Source organism: Lissotriton vulgaris, chromosome 4_1, assembly GCF_964263255.1.
Source record: "Lissotriton vulgaris chromosome 4_1, aLisVul1.2, whole genome shotgun sequence".
Lineage (NCBI taxonomy): Eukaryota > Metazoa > Chordata > Amphibia > Caudata > Salamandridae > Lissotriton > Lissotriton vulgaris.
The window spans coordinates 520,689,456-520,704,402 of NC_141691.1; the positions used below are offsets into that span (position 1 = coordinate 520,689,456).

General features: G+C 52.3%; 19 non-coding genes across 19 annotated transcripts; 12 read left to right on the forward strand and 7 right to left on the reverse strand.

Annotated features, from left to right (window-relative positions):
• Positions 1–141: 141 nt before the first annotated feature.
• TRNAL-UAA (transfer RNA leucine (anticodon UAA)) lies at positions 142–224 on the reverse strand. Its single transcript has one exon. It is a non-coding gene; the product is annotated as a tRNA-Leu (tRNA).
• A 243-nt stretch (positions 225–467) lies between these two features.
• TRNAE-UUC (transfer RNA glutamic acid (anticodon UUC)) lies at positions 468–539 on the forward strand. The gene has a single exon. It is a non-coding gene; the product is annotated as a tRNA-Glu (tRNA).
• Positions 540–1,157: 618 nt separating this feature from the next.
• TRNAE-CUC (transfer RNA glutamic acid (anticodon CUC)) lies at positions 1,158–1,229 on the forward strand. The gene has a single exon. It is a non-coding gene; the product is annotated as a tRNA-Glu (tRNA).
• Positions 1,230–2,323: 1,094 nt separating this feature from the next.
• TRNAL-UAA (transfer RNA leucine (anticodon UAA)) lies at positions 2,324–2,406 on the reverse strand. Its single transcript has one exon. It is a non-coding gene; the product is annotated as a tRNA-Leu (tRNA).
• A 933-nt stretch (positions 2,407–3,339) lies between these two features.
• Positions 3,340–3,411, forward strand: TRNAE-CUC (transfer RNA glutamic acid (anticodon CUC)). Its single transcript has one exon. It is a non-coding gene; the product is annotated as a tRNA-Glu (tRNA).
• A 1,082-nt stretch (positions 3,412–4,493) lies between these two features.
• Positions 4,494–4,576, reverse strand: TRNAL-UAA (transfer RNA leucine (anticodon UAA)). The gene has a single exon. It is a non-coding gene; the product is annotated as a tRNA-Leu (tRNA).
• A 243-nt stretch (positions 4,577–4,819) lies between these two features.
• TRNAE-UUC (transfer RNA glutamic acid (anticodon UUC)) lies at positions 4,820–4,891 on the forward strand. Its single transcript has one exon. It is a non-coding gene; the product is annotated as a tRNA-Glu (tRNA).
• A 618-nt stretch (positions 4,892–5,509) lies between these two features.
• TRNAE-CUC (transfer RNA glutamic acid (anticodon CUC)) lies at positions 5,510–5,581 on the forward strand. The gene has a single exon. It is a non-coding gene; the product is annotated as a tRNA-Glu (tRNA).
• Positions 5,582–6,675: 1,094 nt separating this feature from the next.
• On the reverse strand, positions 6,676–6,758 carry TRNAL-UAA (transfer RNA leucine (anticodon UAA)). The gene has a single exon. It is a non-coding gene; the product is annotated as a tRNA-Leu (tRNA).
• A 243-nt stretch (positions 6,759–7,001) lies between these two features.
• Positions 7,002–7,073, forward strand: TRNAE-UUC (transfer RNA glutamic acid (anticodon UUC)). Its single transcript has one exon. It is a non-coding gene; the product is annotated as a tRNA-Glu (tRNA).
• Positions 7,074–7,691: 618 nt separating this feature from the next.
• On the forward strand, positions 7,692–7,763 carry TRNAE-CUC (transfer RNA glutamic acid (anticodon CUC)). The gene has a single exon. It is a non-coding gene; the product is annotated as a tRNA-Glu (tRNA).
• A 1,082-nt stretch (positions 7,764–8,845) lies between these two features.
• TRNAL-UAA (transfer RNA leucine (anticodon UAA)) lies at positions 8,846–8,928 on the reverse strand. The gene has a single exon. It is a non-coding gene; the product is annotated as a tRNA-Leu (tRNA).
• Positions 8,929–9,171: 243 nt separating this feature from the next.
• On the forward strand, positions 9,172–9,243 carry TRNAE-UUC (transfer RNA glutamic acid (anticodon UUC)). The gene has a single exon. It is a non-coding gene; the product is annotated as a tRNA-Glu (tRNA).
• A 618-nt stretch (positions 9,244–9,861) lies between these two features.
• On the forward strand, positions 9,862–9,933 carry TRNAE-CUC (transfer RNA glutamic acid (anticodon CUC)). The gene has a single exon. It is a non-coding gene; the product is annotated as a tRNA-Glu (tRNA).
• Positions 9,934–11,027: 1,094 nt separating this feature from the next.
• TRNAL-UAA (transfer RNA leucine (anticodon UAA)) lies at positions 11,028–11,110 on the reverse strand. Its single transcript has one exon. It is a non-coding gene; the product is annotated as a tRNA-Leu (tRNA).
• Positions 11,111–12,043: 933 nt separating this feature from the next.
• Positions 12,044–12,115, forward strand: TRNAE-CUC (transfer RNA glutamic acid (anticodon CUC)). The gene has a single exon. It is a non-coding gene; the product is annotated as a tRNA-Glu (tRNA).
• A 1,082-nt stretch (positions 12,116–13,197) lies between these two features.
• Positions 13,198–13,280, reverse strand: TRNAL-UAA (transfer RNA leucine (anticodon UAA)). Its single transcript has one exon. It is a non-coding gene; the product is annotated as a tRNA-Leu (tRNA).
• A 243-nt stretch (positions 13,281–13,523) lies between these two features.
• Positions 13,524–13,595, forward strand: TRNAE-UUC (transfer RNA glutamic acid (anticodon UUC)). Its single transcript has one exon. It is a non-coding gene; the product is annotated as a tRNA-Glu (tRNA).
• Positions 13,596–14,213: 618 nt separating this feature from the next.
• Positions 14,214–14,285, forward strand: TRNAE-CUC (transfer RNA glutamic acid (anticodon CUC)). Its single transcript has one exon. It is a non-coding gene; the product is annotated as a tRNA-Glu (tRNA).
• The last annotated feature ends 662 nt before the right edge of the window (positions 14,286–14,947 follow it).

Below are 14,947 nucleotides of genomic sequence, written 5' to 3' on the forward strand. Positions count from 1 at the left end.
GCTGGTGGAAGAGTAGCAGCAGACTCCACACCTGAGGCTTGAATGGGGACCGTTGGGGAGGGGCAGTGGGAGGCCGAGGAGGGCGGAGGAAAATGCTTTTCAAAAGCATCTGCACGTTCCTACAAACCTGCTGAAAACCCATACCAGGAATGGGGCTCGAGCCCATGCGGACAAACGTCCATTGGATCTTAAGTCCAACGCCTTAACCACTCGGCCACCCTGGTGAGACCCAAGGATTTACTTTCTTCAACTCCCTTTTTATGCTTGCTGCTGTAGCACCAGCTGTCCATCAAGAGGTGATTGCAGAGTTAAAAGGCTTTTGCAGGAGGTTAAAAGTAATTGCTTATAACAAACACACTGTGTGACACCTAACTTTCTCCCACTCGGACTTTACCGTTAATTTTTATATTGGAGTTAGCTTAGTCACAATAAGGGGGTGAGCAAGGCAGGCACACTAGAGCATCTACTCCCTGGTGGTCTAGTGGCTAGGATTCGGCGCTTTCACCGCTGCGGCCCGGGTTCGATTCCCGGTCAGGGAAGATCCCTCTAAAGCATAGATTGCTTAATTTGTCTGTGTATCTTTTTTAAAAGAAGGTCTTTAAAAAGGCACCCCTCCCAATAGATGAAAGCGGAGGAATGGGGCTTGTTCTCCTGTGCCCCAGGTTGCTTTGCCCCCATTGACCTAAGCCACCTTTGTGCGCACGCAGTCCCCCACCCAGTCAGGTGCTCTATGTTGGCGTGAAGTGCAGTACCAGCTCAACAGAAAGGTAAATTGCTGGAAAACCCTGCTGTGATGCATACATCTACTTTGGAGCACTCTTCTCCTTTGCACTCTTGAATGGCTTAAGCGCAATGTATTCTTCCAGCAAGCTGAATAACGAGATAGGTGAGAGAAGGTGTACCAGCTGTCTGTGCGCCATCAGCAGCCACTAGGTGTCCCTCTTGGGTTTTCCCGGGGATCCTGATTGTGCAGGAATTCATCGGTTCAGTAGCAAGGGGGAGAGGATGGCCTGTGCCTGGAAGTGACAGGCAGTCTGGTGGCATCATGAGGATTAAGTTCCGATTCATATTTGCTGTAGAATAAAATATGTTTTCAGCCCCCATGAGCTTTGTCACTCGGAGAGCAGTGTATGAACTTTTGCTGCATGGCTCTGGGCTCCCTGGTGGTCTAGTGGTTAGGATTCGGCGCTCTCACCGCCGCGGCCCGGGTTCGATTCCCGGTCAGGGAAAAGTCCCTCTTCTGACCTTGAAAGCTTTTCCTTCCCGTAGGTCAGGGCTTCTCAAAATGAAGTTGCTTTTCTGACTCACAATTTGCCTAGCATGACGCAGTATCGCTCAAAATATGATTTTCGCAAGGTTCCTTTAGAGCTGCTTCCCATGGTGGGAGGCAAGGCTCTTGAGCAAGTGAGATCCTGTATTCCGAGGCGCGCTTCCTTTTGTAGGCTTCTGACCCCATGGCCTGTGGCAGGTAGTCCTCCTTTGACTGGGCCGCAGGCTTTGTCTCCAAATGGCGTCCTGGACCCACTGCAACCCACCTGTTTGCTAAAACGGAAGTCTGCCTCTGGGTAAGAAAAAGCTGAGCTGCACGTACGGAAAGCGGCAGAGGCCAGAGGCGGGGAGGGTGTGGCAAGGGCTGCCTGATTTGCATAGTGACCTGTTGCATCTTGGGAATGTACAGGCTTTGGAGCTTAACAGGTTCTGCAGGTGTCTGCCTGGCCTGAGAGATGCCTGTCTGGTGCTCCCCTCAGGACACACAGGCCTTCCATTCGAGCATGGAGGGTGAGGGACATGGGTCACCCTCATATACAGGGGTGTGGGCATGGGCAGGATAGGTTGTGGGGGACCCGTCAGGGCATTGCCCGTTTGGAAGCCCGTTCGGAAGGCGAGAGGAGGCGGGGCAGGAAACTCTGCTCAATTTCTTTCCCAGAGGCCTGTGGAGAACCCTTTGCACGTTTGGGCCAGCCGGGCCTGCATCAGCAGATCCTGCTCCACTGGGAAGGGAGAGCCTGTAGGCGTAAATCAAAAAAAGGGGAGAAATCTGCAAATTCTAGTGGCAGACCCATGTTGCCCAGGAAGCAATCAGTTTCTCCTGCTCCCTATAGTGGAAAAAGACATAGGAGGTGTATTTCTCTAGGCAGGGGCTCTGTGTAGATGGCACTTCATTGCTCTGGGAAGCATCCATGCTGGTAGAAGAGTAGCAGCAGACTCCACACCTGAGGCTTGAATGGGGACCGTTGGGGAGGGGCAGTGGGAGGCCGAGGAGGGCGGAGGAAAATGCTTTTCAAAAGCATCTGCACGTTCCTACAAACCTGCTGAAAACCCATACCAGGAATGGGGCTCGAACCCATGCGGACAAACGTCCATTGGATCTTAAGTCCAACGCCTTAACCACTCGGCCACCCTGGTGAGACCCAAGGATTTACTTTCTTCAACTACCTTTTTATGCTTGCTGCTGTAGCACCAGCTGTCCAGCAAGAGGTGATTGCAGAGTTAAAAGGCTTTTGCAGGAGGTTAAAAGTAATTGCTTATAACAAACACACTGTGTGACACCTAACTTTCTCCCACTCGGACTTTACCGTTAATTTTTATATTGGAGTTAGCTTAGTCACAATAAGGGGGTGAGCAAGGCAGGCACACTAGAGCATCTACTCCCTGGTGGTCTAGTGGCTAGGATTCGGCGCTTTCACTGCCGCGGCCCCGGTTCGATTCCCGGTCAGGGAAGATCCCTCTAAAGCATAGATTGCTTAATTTGTCTGTGTATCTTTTTTAAAAGAAGGTCTTTAAAAAGGCACCCCTCCCAATAGATGAAAGCGGAGGAATGGGGCTTGTTCTCCTGTGCCCCAGGTTGCTTTGCCCCCATTGACCTAAGCCACCTTTGTGCGCACGCAGTCCCCCACCCAGTCAGGTGCTCTATGTTGGCGTGAAGTGCAGTACCAGCTCAACAGAAAGGTAAATTGCTGGAAAACCCTGCTGTGATGCATACATCTACTTTGGAGCACTCTTCTCCTTTGCACTCTTGAATCGCTTAAGCGCAATGTATTCTTCCAGCAAGCTGAATAACGAGATAGGTGAGAGAAGGTGTACCAGCTGTCTGTGCGCCATCAGCAGCCACTAGGTGTCCCTCTTGGGTTTTCCCGGGGATCCTGATTGTGCAGGAATTCATCGGTTCAGTAGCAAGGGGGAGAGGATGGCCTGTGCCTGGAAGTGACAGGCAGTCTGGTGGCATCATGAGGATTAAGTTCCGATTCATATTTGCTGTAGAATAAAATATGTTTTCAGCCCCCATGAGCTTTGTCACTCGGAGAGCAGTGTATGAACTTTTGCTGCACGGCTCTGGGCTCCCTGGTGGTCTAGTGGTTAGGATTCGGCGCTCTCACCGCCGCGGCCCGGGTTCGATTCCCGGTCAGGGAAAAGTCTCTCTTCTGACCTTGAAAGCTTTTCCTTCCCGTAGGTCAGGGCGTCTCAAAATGAAGTTGCTTTTCTGACTCACAATTTGCCTAGCATGACGCAGTATCGCTCAAAATATGATTTTCGCAAGGTTCCTTTAGAGCTGCTTCCCATGGTGGGAGGCAAGGCTCTTGAGCAAGTGAGATCCTGTATTCCGAGGCGCGCTTCCTTTTGTAGGCTTCTGACCCCATGGCCTGTGGCAGGTAGTCCTCCTTTGACTGGGCCGCAGGCTTTGTCTCCAAATGGCGTCCTGGACCCACTGCAACCCACCTGTTTGCTAAAACGGAAGTCTGCCTCTGGGTAAGAAAAAGCTGAGCTGCACGTACGGAAAGCGGCAGAGGCCAGAGGCGGGGAGGGTGTGGCAAGGGCTGCCTGATTTGCATAGTGACCTGTTGCATCTTGGGAATGTACAGGCTTTGGAGCTTAACAGGTACTGCAGGTGTCTGCCTGGCCTGAGAGATGCCTGTCTGGTGCTCCCCTCAGGACACACAGGCCTTCCATTTGAGCATGGAGGGTGAGGGACATGGGTCACCCTCATATACAGGGGTGTGGGCATGGGCAGGATAGGTTGTGGGGGACCCGTCAGGGCATTGCCCGTTCGGAAGGCGAGAGGAGGCGGGGCAGGAAACTCTGCTCAATTTCTTTCCCAGAGGCCTGTGGAGAACCCTTTGCACGTTTGAGCCAGCCGGGCCTGCATCAGCAGATCCTGCTCCACTGGGAAGGGAGAGCCTGTAGGCGTAAATCAAAAAAAGGGGAGAAATCTGCAAATTCTAGCGGCAGACCCATGTTGCCCAGGAAGCAATCAGTTTCTCCTACTCCCTATAGTGGAAAAAGACATAGAAGGTGTATTTCTCTAGGCAGGGGCTCTGTGTAGATGGCACTTCATTGCTCTGGGAAGCATCCATGCTGGTGGAAGAGTAGCAGCAGACTCCACACCTGAGGCTTGAATGGGGACCGTTGGGGAGGGGCAGTGGGAGGCCGAGGAGGGCGGAGGAAAATGCTTTTCAAAAGCATCTGCACGTTCCTACAAACCTGCTGAAAACCCATACCAGGAATGGGGCTCGAGCCCATGCGGACAAACGTCCATTGGATCTTAAGTCCAACGCCTTAACCACTCGGCCACCCTGGTGAGACCCAAGGATTTACTTTCTTCAACTCCCTTTTTATGCTTGCTGCTGTAGCACCAGCTGTCCAGCAAGAGGTGATTGCAGAGTTAAAAGGCTTTTGCAGGAGGTTAAAAGTAATTGCTTATAACAAACACACTGTGTGACACCTAACTTTCTCCCACTCGGACTTTACCGTTAATTTTTATATTGGAGTTAGCTTAGTCACAATAAGGGGGTGAGCAAGGCAGGCACACTAGAGCATCTACTCCCTGGTGGTCTAGTGGCTAGGATTCGGCGCTTTCACCGCCGCGGCCCGGGTTCGATTCCCGGTCAGGGAAGATCCCTCTAAAGCATAGATTGCTTAATTTGTCTGTGTATCTTTTTTAAAAGAAGGTCTTTAAAAAGGCACCCCTCCCAATAGATGAAAGCGGAGGAATGGGGCTTGTTCTCCTGTGCCCCAGGTTGCTTTGCCCCCATTGACCTAAGCCACCTTTGTGCGCACGCAGTCCCCCACCCAGTCAGGTGCTCTATGTTGGCGTGAAGTGCAGTACCAGCTCAACAGAAAGGTAAATTGCTGGAAAACCCTGCTGTGATGCATACATCTACTTTGGAGCACTCTTCTCCTTTGCACTCTTGAATGGCTTAAGCGCAATGTATTCTTCCAGCAAGCTGAATAACGAGATAGGTGAGAGAAGGTGTACCAGCTGTCTGTGCGCCATCAGCAGCCACTAGGTGTCCCTCTTGGGTTTTCCCGGGGATCCTGATTGTGCAGGAATTCATCGGTTCAGTAGCAAGGGGGAGAGGATGGCCTGTGCCTGGAAGTGACAGGCAGTCTGGTGGCATCATGAGGATTAAGTTCCGATTCATATTTGCTGTAGAATAAAATATGTTTTCAGCCCCCATGAGCTTTGTCACTCGGAGAGCAGTGTATGAACTTTTGCTGCACGGCTCTGGGCTCCCTGGTGGTCTAGTGGTTAGGATTCGGCGCTCTCACCGCCGCGGCCCGGGTTCGATTCCCGGTCAGGGAAAAGTCCCTCTTCTGACCTTGAAAGCTTTTCCTTCCCGTAGGTCAGGGCTTCTCAAAATGAAGTTGCTTTTCTGACTCACAATTTGCCTAGCATGTGGCAGTATCGCTCAAAATATGATTTTCGCAAGGTTCCTTTAGAGCTGCTTCCCATGGTGGGAGGCAAGGCTCTTGAGCAAGTGAGATCCTGTATTCCGAGGCGCGCTTCCTTTTGTAGGCTTCTGACCCCATGGCCTGTGGCAGGTAGTCCTCCTTTGACTGGGCCGCAGGCTTTGTCTCCAAATGGCGTCCTGGACCCACTGCAACCCACCTGTTTGCTAAAACGGAAGTCTGCCTCTGGGTAAGAAAAAGCTGAGCTGCACGTACGGAAAGCGGCAGAGGCCAGAGGCGGGGAGGGTGTGGCAAGGGCTGCCTGATTTGCATAGTGACCTGTTGCATCTTGGGAATGTACAGGCTTTGGAGCTTAACAGGTACTGCAGGTGTCTGCCTGGCCTGAGAGATGCCTGTCTGGTGCTCCCCTCAGGACACACAGGCCTTCCATTCGAGCATGAAGGGTGAGGGACATGGGTCACCCTCATATACAGGGGTGTGGGCATGGGCAGGATAGGTTGTGGGGGACCCGTCAGGGCATTGCCCGTTTGGAAGCCCGTTCGGAAGGCGAGAGGAGGCGGGGCAGGAAACTCTGCTCAATTTCTTTCCCAGAGGCCTGTGGAGAACCCTTTGCACGTTTGAGCCAGCCGGGCCTGCATCAGCAGATCCTGCTCCACTGGGAAGGGAGAGCCTGTAGGCGTAAATCAAAAAAAGGGGAGAAATCTGCAAATTCTAGTGGCAGACCCATGTTGCCCAGGAAGCAATCAGTTTCTCCTGCTCCCTATAGTGGAAAAAGACATAGGAGGTGTATTTCTCTAGGCAGGGGCTCTGTGTAGATGGCACTTCATTGCTCTGGGAAGCATCCATGCTGGTAGAAGAGTAGCAGCAGACTCCACACCTGAGGCTTGAATGGGGACCGTTGGGGAGGGGCAGTGGGAGGCCGAGGAGGGCGGAGGAAAATGCTTTTCAAAAGCATCTGCACGTTCCTACAAACCTGCTGAAAACCCATACCAGGAATGGGGCTCGAACCCATGCGGACAAACGTCCATTGGATCTTAAGTCCAACGCCTTAACCACTCGGCCACCCTGGTGAGACCCAAGGATTTACTTTCTTCAACTACCTTTTTATGCTTGCTGCTGTAGCACCAGCTGTCCAGCAAGAGGTGATTGCAGAGTTAAAAGGCTTTTGCAGGAGGTTAAAAGTAATTGCTTATAACAAACACACTGTGTGACACCTAACTTTCTCCCACTCGGACTTTACCGTTAATTTTTATATTGGAGTTAGCTTAGTCACAATAAGGGGGTGAGCAAGGCAGGCACACTAGAGCATCTACTCCCTGGTGGTCTAGTGGCTAGGATTCGGCGCTTTCACCGCCGCGGCCCCGGTTCGATTCCCGGTCAGGGAAGATCCCTCTAAAGCATAGATTGCTTAATTTGTCTGTGTATCTTTTTTAAAAGAAGGTCTTTAAAAAGGCACCCCTCCCAATAGATGAAAGCGGAGGAATGGGGCTTGTTCTCCTGTGCCCCAGGTTGCTTTGCCCCCATTGACCTAAGCCACCTTTGTGCGCACGCAGTCCCCCACCCAGTCAGGTGCTCTATGTTGGCGTGAAGTGCAGTACCAGCTCAACAGAAAGGTAAATTGCTGGAAAACCCTGCTGTGATGCATACATCTACTTTGGAGCACTCTTCTCCTTTGCACTCTTGAATCGCTTAAGCGCAATGTATTCTTCCAGCAAGCTGAATAACGAGATAGGTGAGAGAAGGTGTACCAGCTGTCTGTGCGCCATCAGCAGCCACTAGGTGTCCCTCTTGGGTTTTCCCGGGGATCCTGATTGTGCAGGAATTCATCGGTTCAGTAGCAAGGGGGAGAGGATGGCCTGTGCCTGGAAGTGACAGGCAGTCTGGTGGCATCATGAGGATTAAGTTCCGATTCATATTTGCTGTAGAATAAAATATGTTTTCAGCCCCCATGAGCTTTGTCACTCGGAGAGCAGTGTATGAACTTTTGCTGCACGGCTCTGGGCTCCCTGGTGGTCTAGTGGTTAGGATTCGGCGCTCTCACCGCCGCGGCCCGGGTTCGATTCCCGGTCAGGGAAAAGTCCCTCTTCTGACCTTGAAAGCTTTTCCTTCCCGTAGGTCAGGGCGTCTCAAAATGAAGTTGCTTTTCTGACTCACAATTTGCCTAGCATGACGCAGTATCGCTCAAAATATGATTTTCGCAAGGTTCCTTTAGAGCTGCTTCCCATGGTGGGAGGCAAGGCTCTTGAGCAAGTGAGATCCTGTATTCCGAGGCGCGCTTCCTTTTGTAGGCTTCTGACCCCATGGCCTGTGGCAGGTAGTCCTCCTTTGACTGGGCCGCAGGCTTTGTCTCCAAATGGCGTCCTGGACCCACTGCAACCCACCTGTTTGCTAAAACGGAAGTCTGCCTCTGGGTAAGAAAAAGCTGAGCTGCACGTACGGAAAGCGGCAGAGGCCAGAGGCGGGGAGGGTGTGGCAAGGGCTGCCTGATTTGCATAGTGACCTGTTGCATCTTGGGAATGTACAGGCTTTGGAGCTTAACAGGTACTGCAGGTGTCTGCCTGGCCTGAGAGATGCCTGTCTGGTGCTCCCCTCAGGACACACAGGCCTTCCATTTGAGCATGGAGGGTGAGGGACATGGGTCACCCTCATATACAGGGGTGTGGGCATGGGCAGGATAGGTTGTGGGGGACCCCTCAGGGCATTGCCCGTTCGGAAGGCGAGAGGAGGCGGGGCAGGAAACTCTGCTCAATTTCTTTCCCAGAGGCCTGTGGAGAACCCTTTGCACGTTTGAGCCAGCCGGGCCTGCATCAGCAGATCCTGCTCCACTGGGAAGGGAGAGCCTGTAGGCGTAAATCAAAAAAAGGGGAGAAATCTGCAAATTCTAGCGGCAGACCCATGTTGCCCAGGAAGCAATCAGTTTCTCCTACTCCCTATAGTGGAAAAAGACATAGAAGGTGTATTTCTCTAGGCAGGGGCTCTGTGTAGATGGCACTTCATTGCTCTGGGAAGCATCCATGCTGGTGGAAGAGTAGCAGCAGACTCCACACCTGAGGCTTGAATGGGGACCGTTGGGGAGGGGCAGTGGGAGGCCGAGGAGGGCGGAGGAAAATGCTTTTCAAAAGCATCTGCACGTTCCTACAAACCTGCTGAAAACCCATACCAGGAATGGGGCTCGAGCCCATGCGGACAAACGTCCATTGGATCTTAAGTCCAACGCCTTAACCACTCGGCCACCCTGGTGAGACCCAAGGATTTACTTTCTTCAACTCCCTTTTTATGCTTGCTGCTGTAGCACCAGCTGTCCAGCAAGAGGTGATTGCAGAGTTAAAAGGCTTTTGCAGGAGGTTAAAAGTAATTGCTTATAACAAACACACTGTGTGACACCTAACTTTCTCCCACTCGGACTTTACCGTTAATTTTTATATTGGAGTTAGCTTAGTCACAATAAGGGGGTGAGCAAGGCAGGCACACTAGAGCATCTACTCCCTGGTGGTCTAGTGGCTAGGATTCGGCGCTTTCACCGCCGCGGCCCGGGTTCGATTCCCGGTCAGGGAAGATCCCTCTAAAGCATAGATTGCTTAATTTGTCTGTGTATCTTTTTTAAAAGAAGGTCTTTAAAAAGGCACCCCTCCCAATAGATGAAAGCGGAGGAATGGGGCTTGTTCTCCTGTGCCCCAGGTTGCTTTGCCCCCATTGACCTAAGCCACCTTTGTGCGCACGCAGTCCCCCACCCAGTCAGGTGCTCTATGTTGGCGTGAAGTGCAGTACCAGCTCAACAGAAAGGTAAATTGCTGGAAAACCCTGCTGTGATGCATACATCTACTTTGGAGCACTCTTCTCCTTTGCACTCTTGAATGGCTTAAGCGCAATGTATTCTTCCAGCAAGCTGAATAACGAGATAGGTGAGAGAAGGTGTACCAGCTGTCTGTGCGCCATCAGCAGCCACTAGGTGTCCCTCTTGGGTTTTCCCGGGGATCCTGATTGTGCAGGAATTCATCGGTTCAGTAGCAAGGGGGAGAGGATGGCCTGTGCCTGGAAGTGACAGGCAGTCTGGTGGCATCATGAGGATTAAGTTCCGATTCATATTTGCTGTAGAATAAAATATGTTTTCAGCCCCCATGAGCTTTGTCACTCGGAGAGCAGTGTATGAACTTTTGCTGCACGGCTCTGGGCTCCCTGGTGGTCTAGTGGTTAGGATTCGGCGCTCTCACCGCCGCGGCCCGGGTTCGATTCCCGGTCAGGGAAAAGTCCCTCTTCTGACCTTGAAAGCTTTTCCTTCCCGTAGGTCAGGGCTTCTCAAAATGAAGTTGCTTTTCTGACTCACAATTTGCCTAGCATGTGGCAGTATCGCTCAAAATATGATTTTCGCAAGGTTCCTTTAGAGCTGCTTCCCATGGTGGGAGGCAAGGCTCTTGAGCAAGTGAGATCCTGTATTCCGAGGCGCGCTTCCTTTTGTAGGCTTCTGACCCCATGGCCTGTGGCAGGTAGTCCTCCTTTGACTGGGCCGCAGGCTTTGTCTCCAAATGGCGTCCTGGACCCACTGCAACCCACCTGTTTGCTAAAACGGAAGTCTGCCTCTGGGTAAGAAAAAGCTGAGCTGCACGTACGGAAAGCGGCAGAGGCCAGAGGCGGGGAGGGTGTGGCAAGGGCTGCCTGATTTGCATAGTGACCTGTTGCATCTTGGGAATGTACAGGCTTTGGAGCTTAACAGGTTCTGCAGGTGTCTGCCTGGCCTGAGAGATGCCTGTCTGGTGCTCCCCTCAGGACACACAGGCCTTCCATTCGAGCATGGAGGGTGAGGGACATGGGTCACCCTCATATACAGGGGTGTGGGCATGGGCAGGATAGGTTGTGGGGGACCCGTCAGGGCATTGCCCGTTTGGAAGCCCGTTCGGAAGGCGAGAGGAGGCGGGGCAGGAAACTCTGCTCAATTTCTTTCCCAGAGGCCTGTGGAGAACCCTTTGCACGTTTGGGCCAGCCGGGCCTGCATCAGCAGATCCTGCTCCACTGGGAAGGGAGAGCCTGTAGGCGTAAATCAAAAAAAGGGGAGAAATCTGCAAATTCTAGTGGCAGACCCATGTTGCCCAGGAAGCAATCAGTTTCTCCTGCTCCCTATAGTGGAAAAAGACATAGGAGGTGTATTTCTCTAGGCAGGGGCTCTGTGTAGATGGCACTTCATTGCTCTGGGAAGCATCCATGCTGGTAGAAGAGTAGCAGCAGACTCCACACCTGAGGCTTGAATGGGGACCGTTGGGGAGGGGCAGTGGGAGGCCGAGGAGGGCGGAGGAAAATGCTTTTCAAAAGCATCTGCACGTTCCTACAAACCTGCTGAAAACCCATACCAGGAATGGGGCTCGAACCCATGCGGACAAACGTCCATTGGATCTTAAGTCCAACGCCTTAACCACTCGGCCACCCTGGTGAGACCCAAGGATTTACTTTCTTCAACTACCTTTTTATGCTTGCTGCTGTAGCACCAGCTGTCCAGCAAGAGGTGATTGCAGAGTTAAAAGGCTTTTGCAGGAGGTTAAAAGTAATTGCTTATAACAAACACACTGTGTGACACCTAACTTTCTCCCACTCGGACTTTACCGTTAATTTTTATATTGGAGTTAGCTTAGTCACAATAAGGGGGTGAGCAAGGCAGGCACACTAGAGCATCTACTCCCTGGTGTTCTAGTGGCTAGGATTCGGCGCTTTCACCGCCGCGGCCCGCGTTCGATTCCCGGTCAGGGAAGATCCCTCTAAAGCATAGATTGCTTAATTTGTCTGTGTATCTTTTTTAAAAGAAGGTCTTTAAAAAGGCACCCCTCCCAATAGATGAAAGCGGAGGAATGGGGCTTGTTCTCCTGTGCCCCAGGTTGCTTTGCCCCCATTGACCTAAGCCACCTTTGTGCGCACGCAGTCCCCCACCCAGTCAGGTGCTCTATGTTGGCGTGAAGTGCAGTACCAGCTCAACAGAAAGGTAAATTGCTGGAAAACCCTGCTGTGATGCATACATCTACTTTGGAGCACTCTTCTCCTTTGCACTCTTGAATCGCTTAAGCGCAATGTATTCTTCCAGCAAGCTGAATAACGAGATAGGTGAGAGAAGGTGTACCAGCTGTCTGTGCGCCATCAGCAGCCACTAGGTGTCCCTCTTGGGTTTTCCCGGGGATCCTGATTGTGCAGGAATTCATCGGTTCAGTAGCAAGGGGGAGAGGATGGCCTGTGCCTGGAAGTGACAGGCAGTCTGGTGGCATCATGAGGATTAAGTTCCGATTCATATTTGCTGTAGAATAAAATATGTTTTCAGCCCCCATGAGCTTTGTCACTCGGAGAGCAGTGTATGAACTTTTGCTGCACGGCTCTGGGCTCCCTGGTGGTCTAGTGGTTAGGATTCGGCGCTCTCACCGCCGCGGCCCGGGTTCGATTCCCGGTCAGGGAAAAGTCTCTCTTCTGACCTTGAAAGCTTTTCCTTCCCGTAGGTCAGGGCGTCTCAAAATGAAGTTGCTTTTCTGACTCACAATTTGCCTAGCATGACGCAGTATCGCTCAAAATATGATTTTCGCAAGGTTCCTTTAGAGCTGCTTCCCATGGTGGGAGGCAAGGCTCTTGAGCAAGTGAGATCCTGTATTCCGAGGCGCGCTTCCTTTTGTAGGCTTCTGACCCCATGGCCTGTGGCAGGTAGTCCTCCTTTGACTGGGCCGCAGGCTTTGTCTCCAAATGGCGTCCTGGACCCACTGCAACCCACCTGTTTGCTAAAACGGAAGTCTGCCTCTGGGTAAGAAAAAGCTGAGCTGCACGTACGGAAAGCGGCAGAGGCCAGAGGCGGGGAGGGTGTGGCAAGGGCTGCCTGATTTGCATAGTGACCTGTTGCATCTTGGGAATGTACAGGCTTTGGAGCTTAACAGGTACTGCAGGTGTCTGCCTGGCCTGAGAGATGCCTGTCTGGTGCTCCCCTCAGGACACACAGGCCTTCCATTTGAGCATGGAGGGTGAGGGACATGGGTCACCCTCATATACAGGGGTGTGGGCATGGGCAGGATAGGTTGTGGGGGACCCGTCAGGGCATTGCCCGTTCGGAAGGCGAGAGGAGGCGGGGCAGGAAACTCTGCTCAATTTCTTTCCCAGAGGCCTGTGGAGAACCCTTTGCACGTTTGAGCCAGCCGGGCCTGCATCAGCAGATCCTGCTCCACTGGGAAGGGAGAGCCTGTAGGCGTAAATCAAAAAAAGGGGAGAAATCTGCAAATTCTAGCGGCAGACCCATGTTGCCCAGGAAGCAATCAGTTTCTCCTACTCCCTATAGTGGAAAAAGACATAGAAGGTGTATTTCTCTAGGCAGGGGCTCTGTGTAGATGGCACTTCATTGCTCTGGGAAGCATCCATGCTGGTGGAAGAGTAGCAGCAGACTCCACACCTGAGGCTTGAATGGGGACCGTTGGGGAGGGGCAGTGGGAGGCCGAGGAGGGCGGAGGAAAATGCTTTTCAAAAGCATCTGCACGTTCCTACAAACCTGCTGAAAACCCATACCAGGAATGGGGCTCGAGCCCATGCGGACAAACGTCCATTGGATCTTAAGTCCAACGCCTTAACCACTCGGCCACCCTGGTGAGACCCAAGGATTTACTTTCTTCAACTCCCTTTTTATGCTTGCTGCTGTAGCACCAGCTGTCCAGCAAGAGGTGATTGCAGAGTTAAAAGGCTTTTGCAGGAGGTTAAAAGTAATTGCTTATAACAAACACACTGTGTGACACCTAACTTTCTCCCACTCGGACTTTACCGTTAATTTTTATATTGGAGTTAGCTTAGTCACAATAAGGGGGTGAGCAAGGCAGGCACACTAGAGCATCTACTCCCTGGTGGTCTAGTGGCTAGGATTCGGCGCTTTCACCGCCGCGGCCCGGGTTCGATTCCCGGTCAGGGAAGATCCCTCTAAAGCATAGATTGCTTAATTTGTCTGTGTATCTTTTTTAAAAGAAGGTCTTTAAAAAGGCACCCCTCCCAATAGATGAAAGCGGAGGAATGGGGCTTGTTCTCCTGTGCCCCAGGTTGCTTTGCCCCCATTGACCTAAGCCACCTTTGTGCGCACGCAGTCCCCCACCCAGTCAGGTGCTCTATGTTGGCGTGAAGTGCAGTACCAGCTCAACAGAAAGGTAAATTGCTGGAAAACCCTGCTGTGATGCATACATCTACTTTGGAGCACTCTTCTCCTTTGCACTCTTGAATGGCTTAAGCGCAATGTATTCTTCCAGCAAGCTGAATAACGAGATAGGTGAGAGAAGGTGTACCAGCTGTCTGTGCGCCATCAGCAGCCACTAGGTGTCCCTCTTGGGTTTTCCCGGGGATCCTGATTGTGCAGGAATTCATCGGTTCAGTAGCAAGGGGGAGAGGATGGCCTGTGCCTGGAAGTGACAGGCAGTCTGGTGGCATCATGAGGATTAAGTTCCGATTCATATTTGCTGTAGAATAAAATATGTTTTCAGCCCCCATGAGCTTTGTCACTCGGAGAGCAGTGTATGAACTTTTGCTGCACGGCTCTGGGCTCCCTGGTGGTCTAGTGGTTAGGATTCGGCGCTCTCACCGCCGCGGCCCGGGTTCGATTCCCGGTCAGGGAAAAGTCCCTCTTCTGACCTTGAAAGCTTTTCCTTCCCGTAGGTCAGGGCTTCTCAAAATGAAGTTGCTTTTCTGACTCACAATTTGCCTAGCATGTGGCAGTATCGCTCAAAATATGATTTTCGCAAGGTTCCTTTAGAGCTGCTTCCCATGGTGGGAGGCAAGGCTCTTGAGCAAGTGAGATCCTGTATTCCGAGGCGCGCTTCCTTTTGTAGGCTTCTGACCCCATGGCCTGTGGCAGGTAGTCCTCCTTTGACTGGGCCGCAGGCTTTGTCTCCAAATGGCGTCCTGGACCCACTGCAACCCACCTGTTTGCTAAAACGGAAGTCTGCCTCTGGGTAAGAAAAAGCTGAGCTGCACGTACGGAAAGCGGCAGAGGCCAGAGGCGGGGAGGGTGTGGCAAGGGCTGCCTGATTTGCATAGTGACCTGTTGCATCTTGGGAATGTACAGGCTTTGGAGCTTAACAGGTACTGCAGGTGTCTGCCTGGCCTGAGAGATGCCTGTCTGGTGCTCCCCTCAGGACACACAGGCCTTCCATTCGAGCATGAAGGGTGAGGGACATGGGTCACCCTCATATACAGGGGTGTGGGCATGGGCAGGATAGGTTGTGGGGGACCCGTCAGGGCATTGCCCGTTTGGAAGCCCGTTCGGAAGGCGAGAGGA